General features: G+C 46.2%; 2 long non-coding RNA genes across 2 annotated transcripts; both read left to right on the top strand.

The window, feature by feature from the left end:
* The first annotated feature begins 11,470 nt into the window (after window positions 1–11,470).
* LOC309669821 lies at window positions 11,471–22,171 on the top strand. The gene is made up of 4 exons (XR_014268947.1): window positions 11,471–11,492; window positions 12,934–13,008; window positions 14,958–15,056; window positions 22,081–22,171. It is a non-coding gene; the product is annotated as an uncharacterized lncRNA (long non-coding RNA).
* Window positions 22,172–22,853: 682 nt separating this feature from the next.
* Window positions 22,854–25,471, top strand: LOC309669884. Its single transcript, XR_014268950.1, has 3 exons — window positions 22,854–22,988; window positions 24,531–24,660; window positions 25,124–25,471. It is a non-coding gene; the product is annotated as an uncharacterized lncRNA (long non-coding RNA).
* Window positions 25,472–26,606: the final 1,135 nt, after the last annotated feature.

The following is a 26,606-nucleotide window of genomic DNA, read 5'->3' as shown; positions in this document are numbered from 1 at the left end:
CTCCTACCTTTTCAGGTTACACAGTACTCCTCGTGCCAATGCAACACAGCTGCACAATTACTTTCAGACAGCTGTCTTGGGTGAGAATTGATTTCGTAAGTATCCTGGAAGGTGTTGGAGTTCAGTAATTTCCTCCTTAAAATGGAGCCTTGATCCCTTGTTGTAACACTGTTCTAATTAACGAGGATAGCAAATCCCAGGAAACTGATTTCTTCGTCCCTCCTTGCAGCAGTGGCTCTAATCTGCTCACGCTGGGGAAACTCTTCTGTCTTTCCCCAGACGTCTCTCCTGAGCAGCTGAGCTGAGGCAGGTCCCCGTCAGCTCCCCGGATTTATGGCTGCTGTAGGTGGCCCCGCGTGTATCCTGGGCAGGTTGGCCAGCGGGAGTGTATGTAACATAGGCAGCAGCATCTTAGGGATGCTCCTTTAATTTTTCTCCTGGAATTGGCTTTATTAATGGTTACAACTGCAGTTCTGGGTCCTCCCGCTTCTTGCTATCAGCCTGCCTTTGTTACCTGTTAGTGCTCAAGGGGTTCCCATGGGTGGCTTCGGCCCTGGGAATATGTGCAGAGGAACAGGTTTGCTGTGCTCATGGCCCACATCTTTTTCCACGAGGTTTTAGGAGCGTCCGTTTGATGGGAGCACCACCTCTTTCCTCTGCCAGGCACCTTAAATGAAAGGAAAAACTTCACGTATTCCCAGTGTGTATTTCCCATATAATTCTGTCTATTCATTGTGTGTGTTTCACATGTAATTGTCTCTTCCAACAAACTCTTCTTTCCTCCTGGGAACACACTTGTCTGAAGTGATTTTGTCAGGGAAAACTTTGTATTAACGCATATCAATAATAGCTATTACTAAAAAAGTGATTAATATCTACAATATTGATCACAAACCAAGATCCTGCTCTCTTTTCCCTCCCCTTTGCAGGTATGTGTGTGTAGTGTTGTGAGCAGACGTGGCCCAAAGAAGTTCCTCTATGTCCGTCTGCCACGCATGAAGAGCCCCTCTCCGTTTCCTTCACTAATGAACCCAGTATGGTTTTATGGCTTCCCAGTGTCACCTTAGTGGAAATTGCCATTGTGCTATCCTTTCTCTAGCTATTACAACTGAATGAGTAATTTTCTTTGAAGCTGGTGCCTTCTTGTCTGCCTGGTGCTCTGCCTAAACCCTATCCTTTCTCCTGGGACCAATGCAGGCTTGTCCTTTCCCATTCACCTGGTTCCCATTGGTTTGGGAACTAAGTCTCCCAGGCTGAAGTCCATCACCATCAGCACAGGACCATGTGGCAAAGCCAGACTGGCCAGGACGTCTGCTTCCATTTATGAAAATCTGATTCAGAATTAATGAAACTCAGCATGGGGCTTTATTTCCCGACGCGTTTGTCATGCAGATTGCTCATTGTCTGCTGATGGAGCAATACAAGCTGTTGGCTGGCCCCAGCCGCGCTCTGGTTTGCTGACCCTGTGGCTCAGCCTGTGCTTCTGTGCGCAGGAGAGAGAGAGAAGAACCCATCCTCAGAGAGCAAAGAGCGGGCTGCAAGCGGCATTGCAAACATCCGACTCACAGGGCATAGCGTAGGGAGCAAAAACCAGATCTTCCAGAGGATGCTGAGAGAGATGAAGGCTTCCTGCTCGGTTTTCAGCTCGTTGAAGGTCTGCTGAGAAGGCTGAAGAGTGCAGTGATATCTTGTTCAGTAGCAACAGAGCGTGTTTCAGAGAGGTTATTTAGTGTCCCGGTTAAAAAGTCCTTTTCTTTTTGTTCTTTTCTCCCCCCCCCCTTTTTTTTTTTTAATTTAGTGCATGTTGGTGTTGCTTTTGCTGTAGCGCTGTTGTGTTTTGGGCGAAGCCCACCGCGTTTATCTTGCGGTATAACATAAGGTGAAAAAAAGAATAAATAGTTTTTGCACTGGAAATGAGCACTAGGATACAATTTAATTGACGTATTTCTTAAATCTGGAAATGGTTTTGTGTTCACAGACCCCCTGCCACAATGGGGTAGTTTTGCTTCCTTTCCTTTCCAGTGTCCAACCCACTTAATTCGAGTTTTCTGAAAGTGGCAGTTGAAAACAATTTTCTGAATCTTTATTCATGTTCCTAAACGTATTCCCTGATTTCCACTGTGTGAAGAGTATAATAGCTCCCCTTCACTCGCGGTGAAGGGTTTCACGCGCCGAGTTTATTTTGTCCTAGTATCCCTCTACTGGGGAAACCTTTGCATGCCTTCTTAAGGAAGGCAGTTTTAAGCACCTTCCCCAAGTGGGACAAAGGTCAGCTAGTGAACCTGAAGCTAATGTTCACATAATTTTTAATTAATCCTGTAACCAGTTGGCGGCCCTGAGATTTGAAAGCGGACTTCCTGACCTGATAGATGCTTAGAAAGGTGTTTGGTTTAGTAAAAATGACTAATCTTACAAAACTATAGAAATACATCAAGGTAAGTGTCTAAGGGTACAGTTTTAGGGCTTTGAATACACGGTTTATGTATTAATGATTAAACCCAGTATTTTTTAACATTTGAAGACCTATCACTTTGCCTTCTTTCTTTGTGACTTTATGTAGAACTATATTAACAGCGTAAAATAAATTAAACGCTCGCTCAAGAGAATAAAGGCTTCAGGGCAATCATCAGAAATACAACCTTAGGTTACATAACAAGGAAAAAAAGGCAGGGGGCGGGGGGGGGGAAATCCTGTCCCACTGGGTCATGACGAACCAAATGGCTGTGAACTAAAAATAACTTTCCATTGTTCCACAGAATGTGCGTAGAAATTAATATGCTAAGTCTGATTCCACTAAAAGTCCGGATGCGGTTTCTCTGCATATATTTAATGTATTTGGAATTGATGACTTTATACGGTCACTTAATGCGGTGGGTTTAGATGTGTTCTCCCTGTACAAAACTGCATTTTTCATTAAGAAAAAAATTACCCTGACAAAATTCATTTCTCTTTAATGAGTCCATTAGGTTAAGTGCAATAAAATCATGGAAATTCCTTTTTCTTTTTCAGAATGGCCAAACAGCATGATAAAGAGGCAGAACTAATCCAGTATCCTAAAGGCTTGGAAAGGGAAGAATAGGGTAGGGTGGGGTTCCTCAGCTGGCTTACTGCCCGAAAAGGGGCTGGATAAAGGCAGGATTTAACACAAAAGGTCAGGCTGGAATAATACCTTTCCACTGAAAGGAAGTTGAACTCGGTAAAAATACTTGGCTGATGAAGGGAGTTGCTACTATTCCCGAAGGACGGTGGAGAAGCAACAGATAGAGATACTTCAGGTTTGAAAGAAGAGCATCACCAGAGCGGTGGGCTCTTTGGTGATCATCAGCCAGTGGGCAGGTTTGGTGTTTTTCTCGCACTCAGCTGCTCGTTAGGAAGGATACAGCAAGGTCCTGGAGTCCCAGGCGGGTATTTAGGGCTGAATTAGCCGGTCAGTCAGCATGAAGACCCCTGGGATGTAGCAAATGACAGTCAACGGTATATTTTTAACCTCTTACTCAGTGATGGAGAGAAAGAGGGATGTTTACCCAGCAGAAGAAATACCATTTAAGTAGGAAACGTTGTGCTCGCCTGGTAAAAGTATACGGCAGTCAGATTGGCAAAGCATTAAAGCAAAGCGCTGCAGTTTTTCCAGCTTCTTGCTTGCCGTCATTTATATGGAGAGAAAGTCCAGGAACGTGATCCTGCCCCAGCTGAGACCAGTCTGTCAGAGCTAATACAGTTTGCATCTTCCCTAATTCTCTGTTGCACTCAACATTTTCCCTCTGGAGTTTTTCCTGCCTCTGTGAGGACTCTGTACAGCCTCAGGCTGTGCTGGTTTATGGCAGCCTGGGGGGGAGGAAGGCAGTTGGCATGTCCTTAATCTTGACACCTCCTGGTCTCTCAGTGCATAGTCCCACATGCTTGCAGAAGCATCTTGATGTAGAGAGAGGCTAAGAGGATGTAGGATGTCTCTTATCCTCCCTGTGTGGCAAAAAAGCATCCTCCTCCTCGCTTCCAAAGCCGGCGCTGCCCTTGCTGTTGCTGATGGTGGCAGTCTTGCTTAAAGTGGCTTCATGTGGGAGGTTCACTTGCAAAGCCTTTAGAAAACGTTGGAGATCTCACTATGAGAACTGGGAAATCACCAGGCTTCGCTGAGATTGGAAAGGAATATTGCGCTGACGTGTTGTGTGGCGTCCCCCAGCTATCCCTTCGTGTATTCCTGCTATAAAATTCAGTTTTCCTGAAGTCCCGTGTCATACAGTGGAACCGCCCCACACACAACATTTTATATTGCATAGGAATTGTTCACTAAGACATGATGTATTTATATTTTCACACATTTAATTGGACAGAAACATATGCTGAGACAGAAACATGCAAGCTCAAGATCTTCCCTAAGTGGTTCAAATTTTCACCAAATTCCCCTGATTTTGTATTTTATGTCTCCCAGCCTGTGTGAGAGGCTGCTTCCCTCCCTGCTGCGGGCACAGTGGGATTTTTCCCTTGAGCGGAGCAGGACATGGAAAATGGTCTGTTTTGTGGTGGGGTTTATGGAGTGCCTCTAGTAAATGAACCTGAGAGCCTCAGAAGAGAGATGATTGCCTGTGGGAAAACCCAAACTTGTTAACTATTACAAAACATTGCTGGGTTTTAACACAGCAGTCATTATTTTGCTCGTGAACATTCAGGAGAATATAATTGTAAATTATATAATTGTAAACATACCAAATGACAGCTAAGGGAGGCAAAGGAGATCTGGACCACGTGGTTTAAGCTTATAATTTGAAGCTGGTGGAATTACTGATGCAATTAGGCAAGTATTTTGGCTCCTGTTTCTGTGGTATTGTACTGGAAGACCCAGAATCGATGCTGTCTGTGTGTTCAGAGTGTGGTATGTTGCAAAGTCCGCAATTTTGGGGCTCCTCCTCTGAATAATGGTGGGGGCTCAACTGAACACCAGTCTGCTGGGTCCGTGCTGCACCCTTGTACACCACCAGTTTGTAACTGGTCTGGGTTTCTAAGCAAGCGCCTCCAAGGGCAAAGCGTTTGTGAGCGTGCAGGTGCCCGTCGTGCTGTCTTTAACATGCACGTCAGATCAGACCTTTCCGAGACTTGTGAAAAATAGCTCTAAAATGCCTTCAAAATAGCAAAGAACTCAGCATTAACCGGCTGAAGGACTGCAGCCCCGCTGGGTTTGCTGGGGACGGGCAAGGGCAGTCACCCACAGGATTTTATTTGCTGGTGATAATTGCAAACCTCAGCAGAGGTTGTGGGTTTTTTTTTTTTTTTATGTCTAAGAAATAACTCTGGTTCATCTCTCGGAAGAAGCTGCTTCAAGTCCGGATGATCTTTTGGAGTCCTTTGGGGAGAACACAAAAAACTTGTTGAACTGTGGAAAAGAGTTTCCTTGTGCCCCTGTGTGGCTGTATGAGGGCTGTAATCTCGCCCGTCGCAAGGTGGCTCTGAGTCTTTCTTTGCCTCTCACATCAGGGGTGGTGTCCCCGTCGCCCAAAGGGATGCGACCACCCAATAAGCCTTTTTTTTTTTTTTTTTTAATTAAAACCCCCCAGACTTTAAATGTCATTATTTACTGCACAGTGTTTTGTGGAGCGTGCTGATTTCTCTCTCTCTTTTTCATTGATTGCATGTGTTACTTCTTCAGCCCTGCGACCGCATCCGTGCTGGCGCAGAGCGGGTACCGCTCCTCTGCAGCTGCATCAGAGCAGGTTTCGTCTTCCAGCGTGCATGTGGTTCAACCGCCACAGTGTCTCCGGGGACAGAGATGACTCTTGAGGGTGGGGAGGAGGACCAGAGGGCAGAAAGCGTCAGCAGTCTTCCCTTCCCCAAGAGGACTGTGGGCACCTGAAGCCCCTTTGTCACCAGCTTGTGCGAGGGTGCCCGCTGTCTCCTGATGCCGAGGGGACAGCTCTGGGCTGCAGCCGGGGTGTTTGCTCCCTGCAGGGCTGCTGTCACCTGCCAGGCATTGCCCTGGCTGGCTGTCACCCCTCGCTCCAGGCAGAGGTGGAGGATGGATCAGGGATGCTGGTGACAGCCTGGGTCAGGCTCCCTGCTCTGAGCTTTAGGTTGAAGGTCTGGTGGGACTGAAGGAAACCTGGGCAGGGTTGGAGGGAGGCTGCATTGCACACGGAGGGCAACCGGGCAAGGGAGAGGAGGACCATACATCGAGCAACATGCTCCTGTGCGTGCCAGGGGGAAGCAGAGGCAGCGGTAGAAGGGGGGTCTGCCTTCCCTGGGATGCTGCTGCCTCTGTGTAGCGTGCGGTGGCCCTTGCTGGCGGTGGCCCTTGCTGGCACAGCCCCTGCTGTCTCAGCTGCAGATTTACACCCTCCCACCCCCGTAGCTGCAGGTTGGCGATTGCCAGTGAATTCTGAGACCGCCAAGACATTAACCAAGCTGTAGTTTGAAAAGTCCTTAAACTTTCATGGTTCACTTTACAGGGCGTAGATAGGATGAAAGCTATTCTTTTAGTTGGTCAGATACACTTGGGGAGGAACATAAGGTCCACCCCAACCAGTAAATAAGAATTAAAATAAGCCTTCTCCTGTCTATGCTGCTTTTTTAAGACAGGCTTATCCTATTTGAAAAACAACTTTGATCCTAGACAAATCTTAGGACAAACCACAAATATGTCTGCTTTGGAATAAATCTATGTGGAGTTTCTGGATTTACATTCATAAAGGCTTAGCTAACACTAATTAATTTGGAATAAATTAACTCAAATTGGAAGAAAGCCACAAATTCTAGCCCAGATTTGTACTGAGGGTTATTTAGCTGTGTCTTTCAGCCTATCATATATAGGAATGTATTAAAATAAATGTATGCATATATATATTTACACATACACACCCACATATATACTCCATAATGCATTTTTTATTGTCCACCTTCTAGGTTCCAGTGAATGGCCAGTTTATAACATCAGCCAACACCAGAGAGAAAAAACTCCTCAAGGTACCAGTAAGAGTTTTCAAGTTTGTCGTTATTATTATTATCTTTCATGACACACTTGTTTTAAGAATGTTCCTTATTTGGTAGTACTTTTTAAAGATAATTCCGTGTTCCTGTTGTTGGAGCACTTAAGAGATGACTTAGGAACACAAGACCGAGTAACTCTCTGGCACAGTCACACTGTGGTGCGTGTCACTGCCGCCACAAGTTGGATGGTCTTGGGGTCCGAGCCCAGAAGTGTGAGTTGGGGTCTCCTGTATTTCAGTTCCAGCTCTGACACAGGACATTTCCTTGGGTTTGGGCAAAGTTTTTCTCTTGGGCATCGAGCATTTGTACTGGTGTGGAGGAAAGCGTCTGTGCTTTACAGACATCTCCAAGTGAGGAGCAGCCCCACAGCCTGAGTGGCGAAGCATGTTCCTGGCAGGGGTATCCCACCTTGGAAAAGTTAAGAAGCGCTGTGTTAAAATCGGAACATTCAAAATTGCAGGCTTAAGGTTAGCTCTGCAGTTTCATCAAACCATATGAAAACGGCCTCGGCCACTGCTGTGCCCTTTCAGACAAGTGTAAACTACAGATGCCTTCATTAACAGTGGGCTGTTCCACGGTGGGTTTCAGTTAAGTCCTAACTCTTGATTGCAGCGTTGCTGATTGTAAAGGCGGTAAATTATTTAAGTTTTTCCTCCTTTATCAGAAGAAAATTAGGATTTAGGAATGATGAATGCAAATCTTACTATAGAGCAGGTGCCTGAATTAAAGTGTGAGTTTTCTAGCCTAGCAGATAAGTCAAATTTTGTAGGTCGAAAGCTATAGGATTCATTGGTTTGGAGCTGGCAGTAAAATCTGCTCGCAAAGACTTTTGCACCCACTTAAAAGACCCCAGCGACCTACTGTTCTCTCTGAGGACCACCATGTGGTCTCTATGTCAAAACTACTGACCTGACTCTTTTTTTCTTCATGATGAAATGTAACAAATACCTGTTTCATCTTTCTGCCATGTGTCTCCTGTATACTGTAGCCTAAGAAGAAGAGGAAAGCCCAGTGCTCAGACAAGGAGGTGCCAAAAGATCTTTCTGCGGAAAAAGACAAACTGCAAGAGGAGGAAGGTAACAAAAGATCTGGTTCTTCTGTTATCTGATTTATATTACCAAAAAATAACATGGGATGAAATATTTCAAAAGGGACGTCTTCTCTACTATTCTATCGTTCTGTGTTATTGGGAAAATTTGCCAGTTTGAGAACTATTTCTATCACCTGCTCCTTACTACGTGTAACAACGGGGACAGGGACCACGTGCTGTCCTGCCACGCTTCTCAGGTCCTTACCGCATCCACAGAGATGGCAAATCGGAGGATGAGGAAGGATGTCTGAAGAGGTCAGAGGTCCACTGGATAGCAGGGTCCCGTCTTCGTGCTCTTCCTCTAACCCTGTGACCTCTGCCACGCTGATGCACAGCCAAAGCTGTGGTCTTCCCGGGCAGCATTTTGGTGTGCCCATGACTGTGGCTGGTAAAGGCGCTGGGGTAATATGCAGCCAATTTCTAGCACGCCCGTCAACAGAGCCGAGATCTTTGGTTACAAGCAAATCTGCAGAGAAATCTGGCAGAGGAAGCAAGTTGCAGGCAGCTGGAACTTCATTGGGAAATACATTGCATCCCATGAGCCCCTCTCCGCCTCCCCCCACCAAGGGTCATACTGAAAACAACAAATTCAAAGCTTTTCTGGGCTTAAGAGATTATAATGTGATTAGCGTGGTGGTGAGAGCAAGAGAAGCCCTCGCTGCTGTTGGACCGGAGTCCTCCCGCGGGCTCTGGTGTGGGGAGCAGAGTGCCTGCCAGGCTGCCGGAGGAGAAGGGGAAACAGCAGAGGCTTTCTTCTAAGGGATGCTTAGTTTTTTGAACGGATGAGCCAGCTGAACTGTTTCACGCATTATTCAGGGTCAGTTCAGAGAAAGAAGATGATTGTCTCAAGCGAGATCCGTGGACTGTGTTTTTTGCTTTATTAACCATTTGTGCCAGTCCCTCCCCTGACTTCTGGGGTCAGGGGGAGCGTGGATGGAGGCAGAACGTGGCCCCGTCAGTGTGAATGGAAGCGTGTGGAAATCAGCTGTGTGGCAGAGGGTCTCCACATGGCAGAACAAGTCCTAGGATATGTTCAGGGCTAAAGACAGTCAGTAAATTGAGTCCTTGCTTGACGGTTAAGATTTTCATGAACTCCTTTCTGCTGTCATATGTACAAGGCAGTTGATACTCTGTTGTGACATCTCCCCCGAGGGAAAGGGGTGTCACATCAGGCTGACACAAAGGACAGAAGAATATGTGCAGTTACGTGAGTCAGGACACATGACAGACAGGTTTGTGATGGGAATTTCTTATGTAAGGCGTTTCTGCAGACACAGCAAAGGCTGCGCACAGGGAGATGCTGCACGGTGCCGCTTTTACACCAGAAGCTAGCGGATAGCTTGGTGCTAAGCAATAAAGGCAGTAAAGGAAGTTTCTTGTTAGCTTAAAAATGAACTTTGGTCTCTGTTGTAGGAGTCTGGCAGACCAAGATCAGCAGCCGAGAAAAGAGACACTTAAGGAAGGAAAGGCTGAAACAAAAAGGTAAATGTGCAGGCTCAGCTTACCCACCCGGTCTGGCTGGGCTTGTCACCCCTTGTCAATTCCCAGCATCTTTCTGTTCGCTTTATTTGTCATTCAGCAATAAAATCTTTGCAAGCACTTAGGCTATTTACTTAGGAAAAGGCAGCTTTGGGAGCTCTTACTTAGGACCTTGCCTTTTACTCCGGGCTTTCATTAAAACACATAGTATTACCCATAGGACTGATGTAGGTAAGCAAATGTCTATTAGATCTGAGATCTGCTAAGGGTTTGGTGTAATGTGGATTAGTTAGTTTTGTGTGACTTGACAGAAGACATTTCTTGATAATGGATGTATAAAAACCTGTGTAATTTGCTCGGTTCCCAACAGGTTCTTTAATCTAGGGCTGCCCAGTGTGAAAAGCTATAAAGGGGGGATATTCTCTTGTCCTAATCAGATAAAATGAAACAATGCTTTGTGCTCACTCCACATTTTTCCTCTGGGGATTTCAAAGTGTCTGCCATGCACTTATGTCTATATACATTTCTACTAATTATGTTATTATAATGGCTGTGTGAAAGCAGGTCATGGAATTAAGGCTTTTGGAAATGTTTTAATTATCTGTGATAAAATTATTCATATAATACACAAACCTGTGAGTTTAATATATTAGAGTAATTTACAAGCTAAGAGGGAAGCTTGGGACTGGGGGACACAGCTGGATGAATGTGGGTGTTGGTGCACTGTCTGCAATAAGACTATCTTGAAGCGCTCTCATGCTCTACTAAAATTGGAGACAATACCATGCTCTCCAGCGAAACAGATGGGTCCACATTTGGCTTTATTCATGTAAGCTGACCTGTTGGCATTGGTGGTGCCAGCTGCATGTGCAGAAGGTTAACCACGCATGGTTTAACACTAAGCCCATGCAGGCATTAAGTGCTTTGCCGGCCCAGGGCAAGGGAGCTCAGCAAAGTCAGAGTTGAAGCAGTAGAAGTCCTCGGTGCAAGTCCTGCAGCCTGGGTTGTGCTGGAGGCTCAACCAGGTGATCATGGTGGTCCTGTTTAGTATGGACATTTACAGAGCAGGGAAATGTGCTCTTCCAGGAAGACGCCCTAATCCTGCTGAGTGCTGATTGCTGTTTCCTAGCAGGGAAGAAGCAGCAGCATCATTAAGGTGTGTGAAGGTGGGATTGATGCCATAAATGGTCCCCTCCCCACCAGAGTCACGGGAAAATGGAGTCCTAAAGTGCTTTGGGAGTCCCTAGTAAGAAAAGACATTGGAAATAATTGTCATTATTTATAATATCCATATGCCTGACATTGATTTCTCTAGCAGCCTTGAACTACCAACATCCAAGAGGTTTGCTTTCTTTTTCCTTGGAGGTCCTGCTGTCCTCTTTCTTTCCCTTTACTGCTCTGGTTCCCCAGCTGGACTCTGGAGGCCCTGAGCCACCCTTGCAGTCCAGGAGGGATGCCCAAGGCCTCTGTGGTGCAGTGTCATCTCCAGTGGGACTCATTGCTGGACTGTGTGGTGCCTTCCTTCTCACATGGCCTTCACATTTGCTGCTTCAGTGTCCCGTCACAGGCGCTCTGCTTTACTGTCATTGTATCTGTAAATAATTTCAGTTGGAATATAGCCATTACGTCTGATGGGCTTAGATCAGCCTTTGCTCTGTTGTTTCTCCTGTACAAACTCTTAATTGAAATTAAAAATTGTGATGATGCTGTGATAATGTTTATTCCCGAGGAAACCCCAGCAGAGCACCCCTGGGTAGCTCAGCGGCTGAGCCAGCCTTTGACTGGGACGAGAAGGGAGCGGTGTGGCCACTCACAGAGGACAACAGTGGCAGTGGAAAAAGTGCTCTCATTGCCAAGGCAGAGTGTGGGACCACACCGAAGGCCTCAGGAGCCATACAGGAAGAATCGGCACCCTCCTGGTCAGAAGAGGATGTTTTCTCCAACGTGGGTGAGTGTTGACACTCAAGCATTGCAGAGGGAGAGCTTCATTAATTTCTGCATCCAGCAGAGTACAGTCCCACCAACATTCGTCCTACACGCACGCAGTGTTTTCCACCCCCTTTGAACCCTGCTATCTGTCATTTATTTTCCAGCAGTGTGAAAAGAGAGGTCTTTATGGCAGGAATTTCTTCTGTGTTGCAGACTACCTGTTGGGTACAAGTTGCTTTTGACCCACAGGTGTTTATTGTTTGGTTCCTTTTCAAAGGAACCAAAGCCTTTCCTTCCAAGGATGCTCACACATGGTCAGAGTTAGGCTTCAGGGTCTATCTGTGTGTTTCAAAGCAGCATGAGGCAGGGTTTTCCTAAATCAGTTTGCTGTACCTACACGGTTTGCCCAGCTTCCCAGCTGAATCACCCCTTGTTGGTGTCCAAACAAGGTCATTTAGAGCTACTTTGGGTCCCAGTTGTGCTGTTGGGACATTCTCTGTGTCACATAAGCTGGAGGTGGGTAACTGCATCTCTAAAACCTCAGACACCTTTAAAGCAGTGAAGGGATGGACAGCCAGGCCATTAGCCTAAAGATTAGGAGACGCTAAGGCCAGCTCTCTCACTGGTATTTGATGACTTTTCTTTTCCATCATAGTTTCATTTTTATGGCAAAGTTATGTCTCATGTTGTATTTCTACTGTGGGAGATGCTGTAGATTCTAGAGCAATACCAATAATTAATAACTAGGTGGTAATTGGACCTTTATATCTTCCTTTATGTCTCTCTTCCTGACTTCTTGGTGAGGTGGGAGAGTTATGAGTTAAAAGTTAAAGTGGTTAATATTGCTTTTTGGTTGATTTTCAAAAGCATTTGATTTTCATTAAAGTCTCACTGATTAATCGAGCTTGACGGCTGAATTGATTGGTTTATAAGGCCGTATGATGACTCGCCTTCAGTAGCAGTAATCCAGTACTCTGGTGATTCAGAAAATGGTCTTAGGTTGCCCTTCCATGAGTTGCTTTCTCTGCTAGAGTCCTTTTTTGCAAAGTATAGGGTTGGTGGGGGGAGGACGTTAGTATCATTTTTTACTCTAATGCTTTCAAAAAGCCAAATTCCAAGGTGGTACGTGATGACAACTTCTGCCAGTTGCGCATAAAGGGGACATCAGTTCAGATGAGGGAGGAATTTGATTAAGTCCAGAGCAGGGCCATGGTGGTGTGACGTGCACTTTGAAGGGCTGAGAAGGTGTACGTGGCAACTGGGCTGGGCTCTCTGTGTCCATAGAAGATAATTTCTCCTTGCTTGATTCTCCTCCGGGAGCAGCAATGGCTGCAGGCTTGGGATGGAGAGAACATGGAAGGGCTGCAATGAGATTGGGAGTATCAGGTAGAAGCTGCAGTCATCAGCTGTGAATGTGAGACGGCATTTTGGGTTCCTGTTTGTTTGCTTTTTAAATGCAGGGACATGGGATATTGCAGAAGTAAAATCCTGTCCTGTGACCTTTGGGACGTTTTCAGAGCTGTCCAGGGAGTTAGGTGAGTGGTCTCTCTTTGGACTTCTCTCTGAATCCTTCTGTCGCTTTCCTAGACGCTCGACTTGAAAGTACTCTCATTGCTTACATATGGGTCTTTTCCCTCGGAGCCACATTCCATTAGTCACTCTTCCTTGTGGAGCTTGCTCGCATCTGCAATCCAGCGCTACCAGTGTTTTAAGGAGTGACATCAGAATGTTTTGTTGAGTGCTTTCCAAACTTGTGTCTCATCTTGGAATAAATAAAAACAAATTATTGCCTCCCCAGCAAATTCTTTCTCTGTTAGGTTTAGTCACACAGAAGATTGCTGTTGTGTTCTGATGACCAACAAATTCAGAGAATTTCAGACCGAGGGAGGGAGCAAACGCCCAGGTTGGAGAGGCCCTGTCAGAGGCTGCCGAGCCAGCAGCTTCCTCTGCAGCACAGCGAGGGATTTTCAGCTTGAGCCTCTCCATGCGTGGCCTTGAGAAGGACGGAGCATCTTCTGGTTTTGCATTGATCTTGAGCCTTATTTCTGGCTTTCACTTTGCTTCTCTGCAACTGTCAGTCCTTCTCGCGGCCTGGCTCTGAGCGCTCCTGGTTCTTACGCTGTCTGCCTACCAGAGACTCAAATTTGTCTGCAGGTCCCACTGGCTGATGAATGCAAAGTGTGGTCCTGAGTCTTCTAGAGATGCTATAGGCAAGCATAGATACATATAGATAGACGTGGAGAAGAGGAGGCTCCAGGGAGACCTTATAGGAGTCTTTCAGTACTTAAAGAAGGCCTACGAACGTCCCCCCTGGAGAGGGTCTCTTTATCAGGGAGTGTAATGATAGGACAAGGGGTAACAGTTTTAAACTGGAAGATGGTATGGTTAGATTAGATATTAGGAAGAAATTTTTCACTCTGAGGGTGGTGAGACACTGGAACAGGTTGCCCAGGGAAGTTGTGGCTGCCCCATCCCTGGAGGTGTTCAAGGCCAGGCCAGATGGGGCTTTGAGCGACCTGGTCTAGTGGGAGGTGACCCTGCCCATGGCAAGGGTTGGAACTGGATGATCTTTAAGGTTCCTTCCAACACAAACCATTCTATGATTCTATGACATCCATGCACAAAATAGCGTGTGCGGTGTAAGCCAGAATGCTGAAATTCACTTCTAAAGCCAGACATGGTAGTCAATATAATACATGCCATATTTTTTTATCTATTTTCCAACACTGCAGCAGTGGATTGAAACAATTCCTAATGTACAAGTACAGGGAGAAATATTTTTTAACATCTGCATTTATGCAGCAAAAAAGCAAGCTGATACAAAGCAAAACTGCATAAACAAAGGAGTTCTTTAGTCAAAAGGAAGAAAGGAAAAAAACAGATATGAAAAAATAATCTGTTGTGTATGAAGGAAATGAAGAAAACAGAAGTCTGTTATGTTCAGGCCTTAGAAAGGGGCTAAGGGGAGTCATTCAGGGAAGCATGTGAATCCTTCTGGTTGCTTTAGCTGTTGAAAATAATAATCAGAAAAACTTTAACTCTTCTTTTTCCTACAGCAGGTCGCTCTCATCTGTAATTCATTTGGTAATTATGGATTTCTGTTAGAACGAGCAGAAGCTTTCTCGCTGAAGTCAGTGCAGGAACTACAGCTCCCTTCTTACATCCCCAAGAGAGATGTGTCGGGAGTTTACATCTCTGAGTATTGTTAGTGTAGCCACTCCTGAGAGGGTCGTTTTTAATAACTTATGCGTATGGTGTCCTCGTCCAGCCTTTGTTAATAAATGAGCTGCTGTGATGAGCAGCGCAGATTAATGTGTGGCTTAAATTACATAATATCCAGGCATCGTGACATAGCGAGCAGATAAAGGCATGATTAATTGGTTTTAATAATGTGACTATACCTATGTGATTATCTTTTAGGTTTTGGGTTGTTTTGGTTTTTCTTCTGTTTTTGTTTTTAAAAAGATGCTTTTCCTGTATGCAGATAACATGAAGAGTAAATCGTCTGAGGACAGTCCTTCCAGATGCTGTTGGCACACCAGCTCGACTTTCCTCCCCGCAGACGACGCGTGGCAGGGGCAGGGTACGTCCCTTTGCTCATTTTCTGTTGAAAGCTGAGTCTACTAATGCTGATACCCTTTTCAGTCTGTTTTCTAAGCCTCAAAAATCAGGGTCTGCTTCCCACCTGGCACAAGGCTGGCAGAGGGCAGGGAGAAATTCAGTTTGGGTCTGGTTTCGGGCAGGCACCCGAAGCTGCTGCGAGCTGGGTCAGGGCAGCAGATACCCTGCGTGGGACCCCTGAGCATAGCAAGAACATGCGATTTATTTATGTTTTTACTTAGAAGGCGACAAAAAAGGGATGCAGTAGGTGCGGTCTTGTTCAGTGTGTACATACTGCTGCGCAAAGTGTAATTAGAGCTTCTGGGCAGCGAGGGCAGCTGTGGGGAGGCTCTCTGAAGGCCCCCATAGCCCGGTGTCCTCTCTCCAGCAGTTGGACACAGCAGTTGCTGGCAGATAAGCAGCGGAACAGGGCGAGCACGGGGCGATCCCTCCCCACAGCCAGCAGAGAGCGGGTCAGGGACTTCCTGAGCCAGAGGCAACAATATGGGCGCTGTGCTTCAAAAAAAACCCAACAACCCAACCCCACGTGTTAGCAATCATCTCAGATTACTGAATTGGCAAAACACATTCAAAGTTGGGGTTGGTTTTCGTAACCGAAGCATTGTGTTTCCCTGCCTCCCATCGCCGGGGGGGTAAGGTGGAACTGGGTGGCCCCTGTCTGGGCAGCCCCCAGCCCAGTGGGGACTCGGTGGGGTGGCCGGGGAAGAGCCGTGGGGAGGACGGGGCGCTGCCACAGCACGGGTTTAAGTTTGCCAAAACTTAAAATTTCCTCTAATACCCAGAAGCCGGATGCAGAATCCAACTGCAGTGGATTGTGGCAATCAGGATTTCAGTCTTTTTATGACTGGTAATGTTTGGGGTTTTTTTTTAACGTTTAAAATCTGCTTGAAAGGCCGGCATGGGTCCTGAGTGGCTGGAATGATTTGGCACGAACAGTGTGTGTATTAGATGGCCTTTTCTCTTGACCTTTTTGGTCAGGATCGAGTGAAGTATCTATTTATACCCCTGTTGTTGGGAGGCCTTACCCTGCTCTTGCAGGAATGATGTCTGAGGAGCCAAGCAGACCCCTTCTCGTGCTAGCGGCTCTGATTGCCTTAACTACAGGAGAACCCAGAGCGGTTGAGTGCATTGAGGAGAAGAGACTGCGGTCGTCCTGCTTCTCTGCCCAGGAGTTACTGAGGCTGTGCAGCAGACGCATCAGCTTCACCAGCAGAGGATTTTATAAATAGCATAGTTTGCTTTAAAAAAAAAAAAAAAACACACAAAAAGAAACCAAGAAAACCCCAGCCCCAAGCGTACCCTTCCGTCAGTGCTGTGTTTGTTTGCCCCCACGTTGCTGCTGGTGAGTCCCCGGCCCTTCATAGCTCCTGAGCCCAGGCTTTCCGGTGGGAAGGGGGGAGGCAGCTCTTCGGCACCTCTTCGGCAGCGTCTCCTCGCCTTCGCTCAGCACATGTCACGCTTGGCACGCTCTGGATTTGATCTGCAGTTGCAAAGCCGGGCAGGGCTCCTCTTTTTTCCGTGCCGCCTCTGTTCCGCGAGCAGAACAAATTCAGCAGCTGGCTCTGTCGAATGTCGGAGCGGAGGCATTTTTTTGATTGAAAGCAGAAATGGTGGGATTTCTGCCTGCCTTACAGCTTGCTTCTTAGTAGTAGCAGTTTTTTTTTTCCTTTGAAACATCAGCCCTGATATTGATGCAGAGGGGAGTGTCACAAACATGTATTCCCTGAATTTAGATGAGGTAATGGTTGGCATTTCGGTCTGCACTGCAGGCAAAATGAGCTCTTTGACAGTTAAACAAGGCTTGTTAGCTCTTGCAGGCCTGTGAACTAAAAAAATATTAAAAATGCCATTCATAACCTGAATATGAGCTGGGGTCATTTTATCAAACCCAGATCAGTACATTTAATGAGTCTCTTTGTTCCGTGATGGGCTGGTGCAGAGGAAGGAGCTGGATGCCGGACTCCTGCCTCTGCCCCAGCTCGCGGAGCAGCCTTGGCTGGCTCCCCGCGCCCCATCGGCTTCTCTTTTCATGAAGTACCAGTAATAATAACAGCCTAACTCACAAAAGGCTTGAGGCTTAAGTGTTGTCACAACTGAAAGCATATATACACAGAGGGAGGGAGGGAGTTAGGCAACAGAGCGGTCACTGTGACGTGGGAGTGTTCAAAAAACTGATAAATCAGGCTGGTTTCAAACCAACACACTGTTAGGTTGCCATTCATTAATGATACACGTTACTGGTGGTTAATTCTTAATCATTGTCATATCTGGAGTGCTGTGCCCATTTCTGGGCTCTGCAGAACAAGATGGGCATGGACATACTGGAGTGGGTCCAGCAGAGTCCATCCGTGTGTGGGAACACCTGATGGGGTGGTTGGCTCTGGTCTGCCCAGTCAGCCGAGAGGCAACAGGCAGAAAGTGAAGTTTGGGAAATTCCATGTATATATAAGAAAAAGGTGTTGGCTTGTTTTTTTTTTTATGGTGAGGGTGGTCAGGCAGCAGAAGAGGTTGCCCAGAGAGGTTGCAGAGTCTCCATCCTTGGAGATATTCAAGACCCCCATGGCTACATCCCTGAGCAACCTGCTGTAGCTGAGCCTGCTGTGAGCCACGGGGTGGGACTAGACAATCTCCAGAGGCTCCTTCCAACCTCAGCAATTTTGTAATCCTCATTCTGTCATCAGTCACTGTCTCTGCATATTCCAGCAATTAGTCCCTAGCAATCTAAGCCTTCATTAGTGAGGGGTATCCAGTGTCTCGGAGCTGAAGCCGTGTGGTTAGCACTGATGGCTGCAGCCCCTCATGAGGGTAGGGGGCTCCAAAGTGGGAAACTTCTTTCATCCTCGGTTTTCCCTACTCATTGTTTGCATGCTTTTCAGCCTTGCCACGAAAAGAAAATCTCTGGTGCTTCTGGCATAGTTCACTTTACTTGCGGGCCTGGGAGCTGGTCTGGTTTCACCAGGCACCTTTCTCGCTTGTTCCGTGGGGTTGTTCTACATCCACCAGACATCTCCTGCCTGCTCTGCCTCCTGAGCTCTACCTTGATGCCTTTACTGCCTGCACGTGTTTCCCAATACTGCCTTTGTGCAACTATACCGCATGTCTGCCGCTGCCCACTTGGTGACATTGGTGTACTTATGGTTACCTGTTTCACAAAATGCAGTATGGGCTGTGGCTGGTTTTGCTGTTACAAAGCGTGTAACCCAGAGTGCGGCCAGCTGGGCTGGTTTGGAGCACTCATCTCTGATTCCAAGGCGAGCAAATATGGATTTTACGCCACGTGTCTGCTTCCAAGCGCAGTGGGCCCCTGCTTGGGTGACAGCGCGGGGCAGTCTCGGAAGATCCACGCTCTGCTTCGCAAACGCAGCACGCCTCATGAGCGCGAGCGCTGCCTTCTTACCTGTGACTTGGCATCTGCCCAATAAATCCTTCCTGATTGCCAAGGCAGATTTTCCCTGGAATCTTCAGAAAGCTCCCGTGTCTCATGACTCCCATCCTTCCTTCTGTCCTGGGGTTAAAATGAATTTTAATTCCTTTGTTTCATGGGAATAAGCAGCTTCTTTGGATTAAAAGAAGTCTTCAGTCTGGCATTTATTGGATATTTTTGCATCTACTGAATTATGCTTGAGGAAGGTGCTAAATGAGGGACTCCTACACCCAGCTGTTGGTAGCAATCATTTTGACCTGTAACACATCAATGCAAGCTGTAGACTGGAAATTGTCTATCCATTTGCCCTGAATGGGTTACACTTGGTCTACAAGTGAGGGCTCAGCAAGGATTTTGATTAGGACCAACCATCCTCATTACACAGCCACCTGCCTTTGCAAAGGGGTTTTCTCCAGCAGCTACAGAAGGACCCAGCACCATAGACAATACACAGGTCAACGAGGATTTTGCCCTGCCAGGTGAAGGGCTGCTCTCCCTTAGGTTTCTGCCGACCATGCTGGGGGGTAGCATGCCAAAGAGGGATGCTGATAGTGTAGCATACCAACTTACAACTCCAGACTAGAAATTTTTTTATCCCTTTCTTAGTGACACAAACTGATTGCTGCAGTACTTTGCAGCTTCATTTTCCAGGCTGGTTAATTAAGTTAAGCCTGTGGAGTACTCTGCTCTACCTTCTCTATCAGCTGGCATAGGGAACCTACTGACTGTCCCCTTTGACCAGACCCTGCTGCTGGGGGTCCCTGTTTGCCTCTTCCCCGACACCTCCCAGGGCAGAGCTGGCTGCTCCCCAGCATTGCCGAGGCAGCTGGAGACCAAGGGCGTCCCAGTGGTCGGTGCTGGGATGGACTTTCTGCCTGCAGAAGTTCTGGCATCCTCCGTGATTTCTGAAGACACCTTCAAAGTGTCCTTCAAAGATCCCTTTGGGATCTTAAAGTATATCTTCATTACATGGGATATGTGGAAATCACCTTGGCCCTGAAGTGCATGCTGCAACTGGGACATGTTCGCTGCTAGCAGGGAATAGAAAAGTACAGCTTTGCCTGTGTGGAGCTCCTAGGGGACTGGGGTGGGTTGCATGCAAGAAGCCAGTTGGAAAATGGCATTTAACGGCACTGCTTTTGTAAAAATGAGCAGCAGGAATTATCAAGATGTTGGTCTATAGATGCATTTGGGAGAGATCACCTCCGTTAGTGCTAAACCCACCAAGGAAGCGGGAGTACTTGCTGCTGCGTGGCACATTCCTTTTTGTGCTCGTGGTTTTCTCCTACTGAAGGAAGTACTGACCAGTTTTAGCCTGTGAGAGAAGTTGTGACTCAAGGAGGACCAGTTGCTGATTTAAAAATATGAGAAATTATTCAAAGTTTAAAGCCATTCCAGGAGATGTCACTGTAGCTGGAAGGGAAACATGCTGCACAACAGGAGAGGTTTCAAATCAGAGCTCTAGGATGAGTATATTTAATCCTATTTTCCCATCAGATCCAGAAAATTGTACAGAATCTTATAGTGCACTTAATTTTACTCTTGAGTTGATTTTAAACACCGGTGGGACATGATGCTTTGGGAAGAGTAATTCTGAGATAAGGCAGTGTCACCGCTGCTTGGCTGAGTTCCTGCCCACCCGCATGACGAGGGTGAAGCGAGAACGTAAGCTCATTGGAGGAATTTAGCCATTAAAACTATTTTCATGCTTAAAAATAAGTATATAAACATATTGTTTAAGAGATCAGAAGTTAAATAAGTGATAGTCGTGGCTTCCAGTGTGCCTATCAAGTTACAGTCCGTTTTGCACACCCACAAGAGCATCCATCGGCACAGCAGCTCAGGAGGGACTGTCATTCCTGAAGTCTGGGTGCCATTTCACCAGTCCCTGCGTCATGCTGTGTACCTTCCTGGTAGCCAGAATTTGCCTCCTTTCTAGCAGTAGCAGCATGGTTTTGCCTATATTTTTTGCTGCCACAGCACACTTGTGGCGTATTAGTGCAGAGGCAGAGCGTGCACACATGGGCTGCGGAGCTGGGACTTGCCGTGTCCTCACCCTGGTGCACCTTCTGCCATAGATGTGGGGTGGAGAGTGCAGGTTGGTATTGCCTTCAACCACAACAGCTAAGTCCTCCAGAATTTGTGAGCCAAATGCTCATGTAACCTAACTGGGGAGAAGCAGGAGAAGCTTTTTGTTGGTGTAATCCCATGCTACATCTTATGCAAACTGTTCTACAGACATCTAAGCCATTCATGTATATTTTGCATCTCTCAAATCTAGATGCATGCATTTGCCTAAAACACTTAGACTGGAATTTTGGGGGGAATACATTAGAAAGTACTTGTTCCTGTCCCTTTTGAAGATGTAAAGAAATACTGCCTATGTACAGGGCATGAATTTTAAACTAAGAAACTTGAGCAATGTTTATAATCGTGTTTATAACATTTGGCAACGAACAGGACAGAGCAACTTTTTGGAAACAGTTTTCTTTTATCAACCCCAGCATGCTTTTGGTTTTGGCCCTGCTTCAACTAGAAGTTTTTCCATCCAGCCTGGGATTTTTTTTTTATATTTGCTTTAATTTTAAGAGACGTTATCGGCTAAGAGTTATTATTATATGTTGTGTTTTGAAAGTCTTTCTTCCTGTTAGGATAAGACTTAAGCTTGTTACATTCAAACCATTAAAGAATAATCAAATAGTCCTTTCAACATCTTGTGCTGATTTATCTGCTTTTTTGCACCTCATTCAGTTTGGGCAAAGAAATTAGACTGCTCTGTTTTGCCTTCTTGCCTGAGGATCATTTGCCAGTGCTTTGTGGAGAGGCAGCCGAGGGCTTGCGCCAGCTTTTACAAAGGTGCCAGATGCTGGCACATGCAGAAACCTAAAAGATTTTCAAAAGTTTTCTGCTGAGCCCCCATGAAATGAACAAAATCGATGCAGGGTAGGTGTTACGTATTTCACGCATAGAGTTGCATGTTAAGGACCTTTGGAAATCTATGTTGTGATGGTCCCTTTCTGGCTTACATTCAAGAAAAGAAAATGAAAGAGGAAGATGAAGTCAAGAATGCACTTGGTACTATTTTTTTATAGGAAAGAAAAACCAATGAGAGCATTAACGAATGCACAAATCTTTTGCTAATATTACTCTTCCATACAAATAATTGCCCTGGGGATGGTGTGTTGCAGTGAGTGGCAGAGTCTCTGCCAGTGTTGCTGGATATGCCTGAATCCTCCATGAAATTAAAAGAAAATGTTTGACAAGCCATGCTATTAGTTTTGTAAAGCTTGTTTTATTGAAGCACAGGCTGGAAGGGCTTTTGTTCACGCTTGTGTTTTTCTGCCCTTCTTTAATTTTCCTCCTGTCCTGAAAAGTGCAGTCACTAATGCAGTGTATACTTTTTAAAAATGTGTTTAAGATGCACGTGCATACATGAACACCCAGACGTGCCATCGGTAAGCAGGAGGATGACAGAAACTCTTTGCAGTGTTTGCATTACTAGTGTGAGCCTGGGAAGTAGTATGGATTTGAACATAACTCATTCCTGTGCTTGTTCTAATAGATGATCCTTCAGCTATTGACATAGACTCTGACTGGAAGGCTCCCACGGAAGAGTGGGGAAATTGGACAGGCCATGAGGAGCAACAGGCAGGGGATGAGAAGAAGGTGAGGCAGAGGCGTTGGTGACCAAGGGAAACCTCCTCCACTGGGGCCAGTCTCAGCCAGACTGGGGTGCCCAGTTCAGCTCTAGAGCTGGACTCCTCTGGTCATGGGGGCTTTCTCACGCTGGCAGGATGCACTTGGTGTGGTCGCTCCCCTGACCCGGCTGAGACAGCTGGAGCTGGGGGACAGGCTTGCAGGATGTGTGAGGTGGGTTGGGGGAGTTGGCTGGTTCTGGGAGTTCATCATGCAGATGGCATTGCTGTCCTGAGCAGCAAACATCAGGTGTTTGCCACCCAGCATGAACAAATTCTTTCTACTGCCGCTGACCTTCCTGAATACCTGGGGCTAAAAAGAGGTGTAGAGTCCACAGCTGACACCAGCCTTCACACCATCCCAGCTGGGATGTATTTACTGAAGTGAGAGGGTTTGCTGATAGTGATACAGTGATAGGTTGGGTGGAGAGGTAGAAGCAGAAAGCTTGCGGAAAAGTCCCTCTTTGGCAGCAGTGGGAAAAGTGTGCTGAGCTTTTTGCAAACAGCCATCTTAAGCTGCGTTGTGTACCTTATCCAGAGAGATGCCCTGCTTGTACCCTGTCAGCACATACTCCTGAAGGTAAACAGTTTTCCTGAAAAAAAATATGAATCAGCCATCCCAGGCCTCCTCTTATAAAATCTCTGATGCTTTCAGGATTTGCCAAAAGGCAAAGCAGGCATTCATTTCAGCCTTTCTGGACTCAAAAGCAAAACGCAGCGGAAGAAGAAGAAAATTGAAGTGAAGGAAACAAGGGGTGGAGCTGGACTGAGGCATGTGAGTATTTTGTATTCCCAGAGTAGCATCTGGTTTTCCAAGAGCAGAGGGGGGTGTCTTCTCCATTAGGATGACATGACCTAAGGGGGGCTCTCCTCTCCTCTCCTCTCCTCTCCTCTCCTCTCCTCTCCTCTCCTCTCCTCTCCTCTCCTCTCCTCTCCTCTCCTCTCCTCTCCTCTCCTCTCCTCTCCTCTCCTCTCCTCTCCTCCCCTCCTCCTCTCCCCCTGCCCTCCCATAAAAGAAGGATGAGCACAGTGACCAGTGGGTTTTTGCAACACGGTATTCCCTAACATACTTTTAAAACAGTTTGATTTTGCAATGCAGAGAGGAACAGATGGCTTTAATCATAGAAGAAATAATGCTTTCTCAGGCAAATGCACTCCCAAGTTTACTGTACAACTGGGCTGTGTTTTATCTATGACGGAAGGTCACCTGGAGATATTCACAGTAATGCAAAGGTGGTTCCCAAAAGCCAGTGAAGATAAAGCGAGACCAATGTTACACCAGCGAAAAGCTTCTTGAGAGAAAAATGTCTCAGAGTGCAACAGAGAAAGTCTGTGGAAAGTGTCAGCTCATTTGGGATGGGAAGTACAAAGGAAAAGAGTGTTGACTGGGTTTTGGACCAGTCCTTGGCTGTGATGTCCTTGAATGAGAAATGGAGGGGGAACCCCCAAAATGTCCTAATTGTTTTTCATTCACTTGTAACTGAATATGTTGCTCTGGACTTGTATGGCTGTGTAGTATCATTTGTCTTCCCCTCACACCCTCTTTGGTCTCTCCTGATCCTTGGGACAATTTCACGCCCTGAGCTCCTGATGCTCCCATTTTAAGGGAAAAGCTTTTAACTAACTCCCTGACCACAACCACATGGTCATTAGGACAGCCCATCGGATACTGGAATGCTGCCAGTCCGCTCTCTCTCTTGCACATCCAATTAGTTGCTTTAGCTTTGTATGTACCTTAATGAATAATATTCATAATGCTGTTCACACTCCTGAGGACGGCATTGTTCCTTCTGGCATGTTTATGATGGGCCAGAAGGAGTTTATGCTGCACGTCAGCCCCAAATGCTGGCGTCTGCCGCTGTGCAAGCTCATCCTTTGGAGATGGAAATAAAAAAATGAAATTAATTATGAAGCCAGATATACAAAGTTGCTCATCACACTCCTTTTTGCTACCTCTGGTATTTCTGTGGACTGCAGTCATTTAGCAGTCACTTGGCGCATCTTAGTCTTCAGTCTCACTATACAGTTACAGTACTTTCACCTCAATATATCTTGCTTTTCTTCTATTCATGGGGGGAAAACAAGGGGAAAGATGGTAATGAAAGACAATTTCGATACTTTAATCCCTTCTAAAACAAATGAACAGGAGGTAGGTAGATGACATGCCAGAATATTCTAACCATTTAAAAACTAATTTGTCCCGCAGTTTCTTTAAATACCCTAATTCCCTCCAATAATGACATTTTCTCTCATATTTTGTACTCGCATATGCTTCGTTTAACTCATATGCTTAGTGAAGCGTATTGTTTCAATTAAGCCCCAGCAAGGTTTGGAAACAAGAATGGAAGAAGGCCCAAGGGACTTGATATCTGTAAAACATAGCGGTGATGCAGCCTGTGCTTCCTTCAGAAAATCCTTGGACGTTGCTAATAATTCACCCAATAACGGTAAGTGATTGGTTTTTGCACATCTGAGGAATTTTGGTTTCCGAAAAATGCGTAATCTGAGTAGCGTTCACAAATGCATTTTTAAGTGAATGTGCAAAATGCTTTTCTTTTAGCTGAACGTGTTAATTCTTAGAGAGGCTCCGTTATGTTTTCTTCTGTGACAAATACCTGTTTCTGCTCCTGCCAGAGTTAATGACCAAAACTGCTTTCGTATTTAGTGGGAGTAATTTTTGCACAGAGCTTTTCAATGTGAAATGAAAGCAAATGTATGTGTGAGTCTGAGCCCACTAAAAACATTCAGAGCCCTCCCCATGACTTTGGATTACCCTTGTAAGTAGGTGGCCCTTGTGAAACGCATCTAAGAACCCCAAAATATCCTTCTTTGGGCAAAAAGCCAGCAGTTCCCAGGGACGTGATTGCACGGGGAAGGTTTGGGCACTGGCCCCTGTTGTTTGTATGGCAGGTGTACCTGGAAAAAAGGAGAGGAGGAAGAGGAAGAAAATGAAGAAAGAGACTTGAGGGAGCTGTGCGGCTGCCAGAGGGACAACCCAACGGGGCCTGCGTGCCGATGAGCTGCAAGGATTCTGCTTTCTGCGATGCCGTGCTGAGCCCAAAGTAAAGAGAGGCTCTAGGAGACCTCCCAGCGAGAGGAAGAGGAGAAGAGGAGCAGTGAGCCAGAGAGCGTGAGTGTGTGAGAGAACGGAGAGAATGAGCACGCTGGGCACAGGAGGGGGCGTTGAAACAGAGCGGCCGTTCATGACAAACCGCTGCCCTTGATTAAAAGCTGTTGAATGGGTTTTGACTGGTTGCATTGAGTCCTTTCAGTTTTTCACTGTCATGTTGTTTGTCAACTTGTAATGTAAAACGCCATTGTAGAAATGGTCGGGACATACCTGACCATGATTGTACTTCGGTTCCATGGAGGGTCCACCAGCTGGTCTCTGGCATTTTTGCAGAGATGCTCATCGCCAGGCTACTGATGGACAGAAGGAACCACTGTTCAGAGACAAAGGGAGAATAACATGGATTGTTCTCAAGCCTCCTAAACCTTTTAAATCATTGTTGGCTGCTACAGTCGGACTTTTGCCTCGTCCCTTGACATATTTATACTTTTCACCCCACATCAGGCTAGCTTGCTCCACAAGGGAAAACTTCTAGAGGAGATTTAAAACTCATTTGGAGAGATGGTCTAAACCCTTTTTTTCTCCTCAGATTTCATGGTGGGCTAAAGTTTAAAGTCTGTATGTCCAAAGCATGTTGCATTTGTACTTATAGTAGACTGAAGTAACTTTTTGAAATAATTTTTCTTAATCTGATGTTTGGAAGTTTTTATCATTTTTTTACTTAAATATTATAATATAAACTAAATTTGTGAACAAAATTTTTTTAAATGTCATTTTAGTATTTGTTGAAGAGCGTGTATTGCTTGTTGTCAGAGCGCTTATAGTACGGACGAGGGAATGTGTCACAATCAAATACTGTGGTTTATAAATAGCGCTGAGCTGACACCACTAAAAGCTGAAGCCCTTTACCCCTAGAGGAGCTGCAGCTGTGGTGGTAGCTGTGAGGGTTTCTTAGATGGTCCTGAGACTGTGCCTCCACCTCACCTGTCCTAGAAGTGCTGCTGTCAAATCTCCATTTGACTTTGTGCCTTTGGAGATTGCATGGGATACTGCTGCATGTTAAACGTACGCACGTTCGTAGGCGTTGGGCTGATGCTGTGAAACTCAGTTTCACGTAGGACATTGAGTAACCAGGGATGTTCATGGCTTTACACCGCTACAGCAGCGCTCCTGTTTGCATCACGGAGCCAGAGGAGAGCTCCGTGCTTCTGCCACCACAGCCCCCCGGTCCCTGATGCTGGCTTGTCTGAGCTTTACCTGCAGCTCAGCGCTTTTACCTGAGCGCCTTCATCTGTTGCGTAGCTGTCAAAGCAGCTGCGTCCT

Source organism: Vanellus vanellus, assembly GCF_965231255.1.
Source record: "Vanellus vanellus genome assembly, chromosome: 3".
Taxonomy (NCBI): domain Eukaryota; kingdom Metazoa; phylum Chordata; class Aves; order Charadriiformes; family Charadriidae; genus Vanellus; species Vanellus vanellus.
Note: the sequence above shows the minus strand (reverse complement) of the source record. Positions and strands in the feature narration are given on the sequence as shown.